General features: G+C 39.2%; 1 long non-coding RNA gene across 1 annotated transcript; it reads left to right on the top strand.

Annotated features, from left to right (window-relative positions):
- The first annotated feature begins 4714 nt into the window (after positions 1–4714).
- LOC109870388 (uncharacterized) lies at positions 4715–6605 on the top strand. Its single transcript, XR_002252142.2, has 2 exons — positions 4715–4946; positions 6167–6605. It is a non-coding gene; the product is annotated as an uncharacterized LOC109870388 (long non-coding RNA).
- Positions 6606–6937: the final 332 nt, after the last annotated feature.

Consider the following 6937-nt stretch of genomic DNA (forward strand, 5'->3'; position numbering starts at 1 on the left):
CTGCCTCTATGCTGGATATTATGGACTCAAAAGCAGAACAATTATTTCAGAATGTAAGATTGTTTAGATTTTTTTTGTTGTTGTATTTCTTAAAATGTATTTAAAGACATGTTCCGGAACTTTGGCGACTACGAAGCGGGCGTTTTCCCCACATGGGCCAGCCACCTAGCAATATGAGTTCAAGCCAATGAGCTTTAGCTCCTCGCCATTTGAGTGACGGCTAGCAAGAGGCGCAAACACAGCAGAGTAAGTGAGAGCAATGACGTGGTGGATATGTGATGTAGAATGCAATTTTCTGGGACTAATTTCGGTTCATGAGTGTTCCGTTCAGAACTACTGGTTAAGTATACAGAAGTATATCTTTAAACTGCGAAATCCCATTGAGACCAAGGCCTCTTTTTTTTGTTAGTTTTTTTGTTTTACAAGGGCATCCCGCACACAATCATACAAATTTACAATTCCAACACAATAAAAAATACTTACAAGCAATAGAAGATAATTAACTTACAAAACATGATCATGAAAAAACAAACCTGTTCCTAAGTGAAAGTCAGAGACATTGGAAGGGCCCTTGTTAGATGAACTACAATGCTTTTAACTCCAGAAAGGTGTTTAACTAATTTTACTGAATAGAGTGATATTGTAAGAAGGCATTTGGAATAGTTTCATTTTTAAACAGTATGTTTCATCATGCTTGATGTTCTTCAGGGGTGAAAAGGATCATGCAATATTAGACATCGTTACACTCACTTCTGCTCACATATACCATTGACGTAACCCATGTTTTAGCAATGCTCTTGTCACCCAGTAGATGGCGCTAAATAGTACATGTAAGGCTGGTGTTAAATGAACATCCCCAGCAGTGCAAAAGTCAATCATGATTTACATTTATAATAACACACATCTGATTCGACCGAACTGCATCTTGATCACTTACCTGTGATCTTATGTTTTGATTATTTTATTGGAAAAGGTCTCTTTACCGTACATCAGATCAAAGAACAAATGTGCCTGGCATTAGTTCACATGGGTTTTACAGACAATGTTTTCTTCAGGTATTCAGAGGAAATTAAATCCACCTTTCAAACAATGTATATTAATGATGAGGCCATCTGCGCTCTTTTAAGGTCCTTACTACTGAATAGTGTCTGTTCCAGGTGCATAGGAGTCAAAATAAGAATACTGGAAAAGATCGAGACTGCACACTGTCGAAAAAAGGAATACATTCCAAACGGAAGCTTACATACAAAATATAAATGTTTATAAAAAAAAACTGTAGTGCAAAAATCGAAGTTGAAAACAAAGTTTCAGCCTCATGCCATCATTGTAAATTCGCACACACACCTGGCTTCTATTTCAAGAATAATATGTCACATGATCAGGTGTCCTTAATGTTTTGTATACTCAGTGTTTATGTTTTACATGCTTTTTATTTATTTTTGCATGTCAAAACGCCTTTGTTGTAAATGTTTTCGCGCCACATTGGTGGCAGTTGTGAAAAAAGTAAATAATTAAAAGTGTTGCAAAGTTAATTGAAGTTAATGCCACTGTTGATTTATGTAATTATTTCATTGAAAACTCGTTGGAACCCATAGCGGCCATCAACGGCCTTTCTTTAAATTGCTATTGCGGCCGCGAACGGCCACGTTTTTCTAAAATTAGCAGTGTCGCAAAATGTACTTTCTAACAAACTGTTGTCGTATTCGCGTGGCTGTTGTCATCAACTAGAAAGGTATGCTGTCATTTTACTTTTTAAAATAAATAAAAATCACTTAGTCAGGTCCATAAGTATTTGGACAGGGACACAGTTTTGCATCATTTTGTCTCTGCACACCACCACAATGGAAACAATCCAGATGTGCTTTACTTTTAGACTTTCATCTTTACTTTAAGGGTTTTGTGAAAATTATTGTATGAACCGTATAGGAATTACAACCATTTTTATACATAGCTCCCCAATTTTAGGGGCTAAAAGTAAATTGGACAAATGGATTAAATAGATTTTTTCCTATTCAATGTACACACAATACCCCATAATGACAAAGCAGAGACAGGTTTTTAGAAATGTTTGCAAATGTATAAAAATAAATAAACTGATATGTAAATGTTATAAGTAAGACCCTTTACTGAAGCACCTTTGGCAGTGATTACAGCCTCGAGTCTTAGGTAAGACAGTATAAGCTTGGCACACCTGCATTTGGGGAGTTTCTCCCGTTCTCCACAGGTCCTCTCAAGCTCATCAAATTTCTGCCCTGCTAGAGCTGCCCCGGTCAGCTGTAAGTACTGGTATTGTTAAGTGGAAACGTCTAGGAGCAACAACGGCTTAGCCGCGAAGTGGTAGGCCACACAAGCTTCCAGAACGGGACCTCTGAGTGCTGAAGAGCGTAGCAAGTAAAAATCATATTTACCACTTACTACCAAGGTCCAAACTGCCTTTAGATGTAACGTACAAGAACTGTTCGTCGAAAGCTTCATTAAATTGGTTTCAATGGCTGAGCAGTCGCATGCAAGACTAAGATCACCATGTGCAATGCCTATAATCGTCTGGAGTGGTGTAAAGCTCGCAGCCATTGGACTGGAGCAGTAGAAACACGTTCTCTGGAGTGATGAATCACACTTCACCATCTGGATGTCTGACAGATGAATCTGGGTTTGGCGAATGCCAGCAGAACGCTACCTGGCCCAATGCATTGTGCCAACTGTAAAGTTTGGTGGAGGAGGAATGATGGTCTGGGTCAGTTTTTCATGGTTCGGGCTATGCCCCTTAGTTCCAGTGAAGGGAAATCTTAATGCTACAGCATACATTGACATTCTAGCTGATGTGACAACAGTTATTGGAAGGCCCTTACCTGTTTCAGCATGCCAATGCACTTGCACAAAGTGAGAAATGGTTTGTCAAGATCGGTGTGGAAGAACTTGTCTGGCCTGCACAGAGCCCTGACCTAAACCCCATTGAATATCTTTGGGATGAATTGGAATGCTGACTGCAAGCCACACCTAATCACCCAACATCGGTGCTCTAATGCTTTTGTGGCTGAATGGAAGCAAGTTCGCGCAGCAATGTTCCAACATCTAGTTGAAAGCCTTCCCATAAGAGTGGAGGCTGTTATAGAGGGGGGACCAACTCTGTATTAATGCCCATGAATTTACACTACATTACTTTTGATAATGTAGTGTATTTTGGTTTATGATACGGATTCGGACACGTCCTCCTTGCACTTTTTAAACAGCGTTGTTGAAGTTTGATGATGTGAAGTTCTGGGAATAGTTCCCAGATTAGAAAATCCTGTCATAATCACTTGGTTGCCCACAGGCGAGCTCATCAGCAGTGGAGCAGGATTGCTCTCTGTCTCTTGGAAATAGTTGCAGTGTTTAGCTGTATATCGTCAGCTAACTCGTTGGTTATGTTGTCTTGTTTCTACTTATGTAATTCATATGGTAATGGCTGCTTGCTATAGCTAGCTAGCTAGCTCTGCCAAACAGGAAAAGTGTGTTTCGGTATATTTGGGCTGCGTTTGCGAAGCGTCGACCTCAAATGTCACGTTCACAAGCTAGGCTCACAGAAAATCAGCTAACTAGCCACCGGGATAGAGTAATTTATCTGGTGTGTTTAGGTCATAGTTTGTAATGTTTGCTAGGGAAAGATATTCATAGGCTATACATTGCTTTGTTTTCTATTATTTGACAGTTTAGCTGTAGTGTTAGGGTAGATGGCTGCGCAGTGGAGCTCATATGTGATATTGAGTTGTAGTGATATTTGTTTACATAACAAGCAGCTTGTCGCTGGTTTTCTCCTGTTTCTACCGATGGAAACTGTCCCAGCTTCGTGACTAATTAGCTAACATTGGCAGACTGTAACGTAAACTCACCCCATTCCGTACAAATGTGTGCAACCGCAAAATTCAAACGAGGCTGCAAAGAAAACTGATGGGACTGTAGCGACCAGTGTTGCCAACACATTTTCAGGGTATGTTGCTGGAGGCAGGTTGATTTGTTGCTAAAAGTAGCTAAATTACGTTGTGATGTCATTGCGTGATAGCGTAAAACTGCGTCATTACGTAGAATACACAACAACGTTACTCAAATTGACTGGCCATATCAGCGAAAAATATGATTTGACATTTGTTCAGGTATAGAGGCCCACTCTTTTCTGTTCTTCTGGCTGTATAATTTTTATTGAGACATGTTGATTGATGTTGTAAGTTTTGTTCAAGATCAAACATTCGCGACCAACTGTATTCATTGGGTTTGGCTTGTCAAACCCCTACTACTGCAGCTGCAGTCATCCAACAATGATTTGCAAGTGTTGCTGCTGCACTTTTGCAGCCAGGGACGTGTGTTGTGACTGAGTGTGTGACAGAGAAAAACGTTTTTGTGTAATTTAGAGGGGAAATGCGTGCATTTTAGCATTTTAGTCACTTTTCAAAAGTTGCTAAAAGTAATAAAAAAATAAAATATAAAGTAACTAAATGTGTTGCTAGGTGCTGTTTGAAAAATAAGTTGCCAGAGTAGTCTAGCTAAATTGGCATCACTGGTAGCGACTGTGTTGACTTCAAAATCTGGGGTGTGAACTACATTCAAGCGATGATCGACATGGTAATGGATCTATAGTATTGGAGAAAAAACGGACCCTCGGTTACATCGTGACGTGTCATGCCGTAACGTAAGCAACTATTTCTGTCTTACAATCTCTCTCCACCAGATGTAGCACGTATCTCATTGTTTAAAAACAAGAAATGGACAGTGCCTAGTCATTTTTTTCGTCATCACAGCCAGCGATCATCATTCTCAAAGCCAATGTTTACTTCTGAAGATCAGACTTCTGAAGTTGTTGAGTATTGTGTGGTTGACAGTGTTTTGATATGTGGTTGGGTAAACGGTTAACAGCATGTTAATGTTTCAGAACAAGTTAACCCAATTCAAATTCGACACAAACCTTCAAATAGGTATGTATTGACACATTATATAAACTCTTTATAGTGTTTTATTTTCATTTTAGAGGCGATAAGTTGGACAGATCGAGTGAAAAAAAAGCAATTTTCCCACACAACATCTCTCCTCACTATCACGCATTAGTTTCGCTTCCCCACCCGCCATTTTTAAAAAGGCCGGACGGCTCATTGCCTTCTTGAATTATGCAGAAACGGGAAGCGTTTAGGTCATGTAATTTATTCTGTGGGAAAGGGTAGAAATTGTGCTTTACAATGTTTTTGACATTACAGTTGATCTGGAAGTATTATGTTTTTGGGGCGCTAAAATAAGGTCAATTGTACGGACCAAGGCGATGTACAAAAGTGAGTGAAGTTACGTTGGTAGGCTGTCAGGCAACAAAACGAGAGTTGGAAGCAACATTGTACGGTCGAGACGTTTGTACCAAATTAACTCAAATATCGGTCAGAATATCTAAATATCATAGCCGTCATCCATCAATCATTTGCTAATTGTTACCTTATAAATCTCATTCTGAATGTCGCAAAATTCATGAATAGCCGTCATCGCATTAAGGATAGTTACGACATGACAGTGCTTCGTTCGCGATGCTGTCACTTGATCGTCTCCCTCCCTCCCTACAAAGACAATCAGCTAACTATGCCCATCGAAGTAGATGAAGAATTATTCTAAACATGTTTGGCTAAATTGCACAGTGTCATCTTTTACTTTCAACATCCTAAATAAATAAACAATAGTTGATGTGAAAAGTAATCTGACCATGTGGTTTGAAGTGTGTACCCTGTATATAGCCTTTATGGTTATAATCTGACCTGTCTATGAACATATTCATGAGCGTATTTTTGTGTACTCTATCATGTTGGATTATCCATCAATCTGACATACATATGCACACCATGATCTGAGAAATAATCTGTCCACTAAGTACTTCATAAAATTATTTGGATTGATTGAAAGTGCTGTGTAGCGTCACGATGATACTGTTTACTGTTTACTCTGTGTGTGTGTGTGTGTGTGTGGATTAGGAGACATGTTACTGTATAACACAATTTATTATAGAAACCCCTAATAGGTGATTATTAGGAAGAGAGTATGTGTATGGTTGAGAAAAAGAGATGAAGGAAGAGAGAGAGAGATTATGTTCCTAACCACAATTGTATCCTATTTGTTACTCTGCCCCCACTCCCCTCCCTTTCTCTCCTTCTAACTCTGTCAGTGATAGCGAGGGAAGTGATGTGGAGAGTCAGGGGTCAGCAGCAGAAGGCAAGGAGGAAGAGAAGTTAGAGATGAGGAGTGGAGGGAGAGCGGAAAAGTAGGGGGAGAGGAACATGTACAGAAGGAAGCGGAGGGGGAGGAAGAGCACACCTGAGAGAGGACCCTACGTTTCCATGGACTGCATCTGCCCGAAGTCCCATCGGTCACCCTTGTACTACACAGACTGGGCCATGTCAGATAGCAGGGGTTTTGGAGTTGTTTTTAAATGTGGTAGGAGTTATTTTTCTTCAGATCTGATGTTTAATACCAACCTGTCTGCCACCACATCCAATTCACTGAGTTGTTGTCAAAGTAGGCTGTTATTTCTACATTTTGTGTCAGGCTGTAATAAATCTTATTGAGGGAGGCTATCAACATTTTGAAATAGTCTCTGAATAGTTGTTTGCATTTTTTATTTGTTACAGAAGTAATAATCTTTGTCAATCAAATAGCCTACTTTGTTGTAATATAATATATATATAATATTTAGAAGTATAATATATTATACTTAGTACATTTTGAGTAATTTATTCAAATGTACTGAAATGTAAAAGATGGTGCCGAAGAACACGTTTTACATTCTCCCAACCAATTGTGCAATTTAGTTATTTTTTTGGCATTTTGTGTAACTTATTTTTTTTACTTATTGTGTACATATTGTTGCTGCTACCATCTCTTATGACCCAAAATAACTTCTGGACATCAGAAAAGCGATTACTCACCGTGGACTGGA

This window comes from Oncorhynchus kisutch, linkage group LG25 (genome assembly GCF_002021735.2).
Source record: "Oncorhynchus kisutch isolate 150728-3 linkage group LG25, Okis_V2, whole genome shotgun sequence".
In the NCBI taxonomy this organism is placed as follows: Eukaryota; Metazoa; Chordata; class Actinopteri; order Salmoniformes; family Salmonidae; genus Oncorhynchus; species Oncorhynchus kisutch.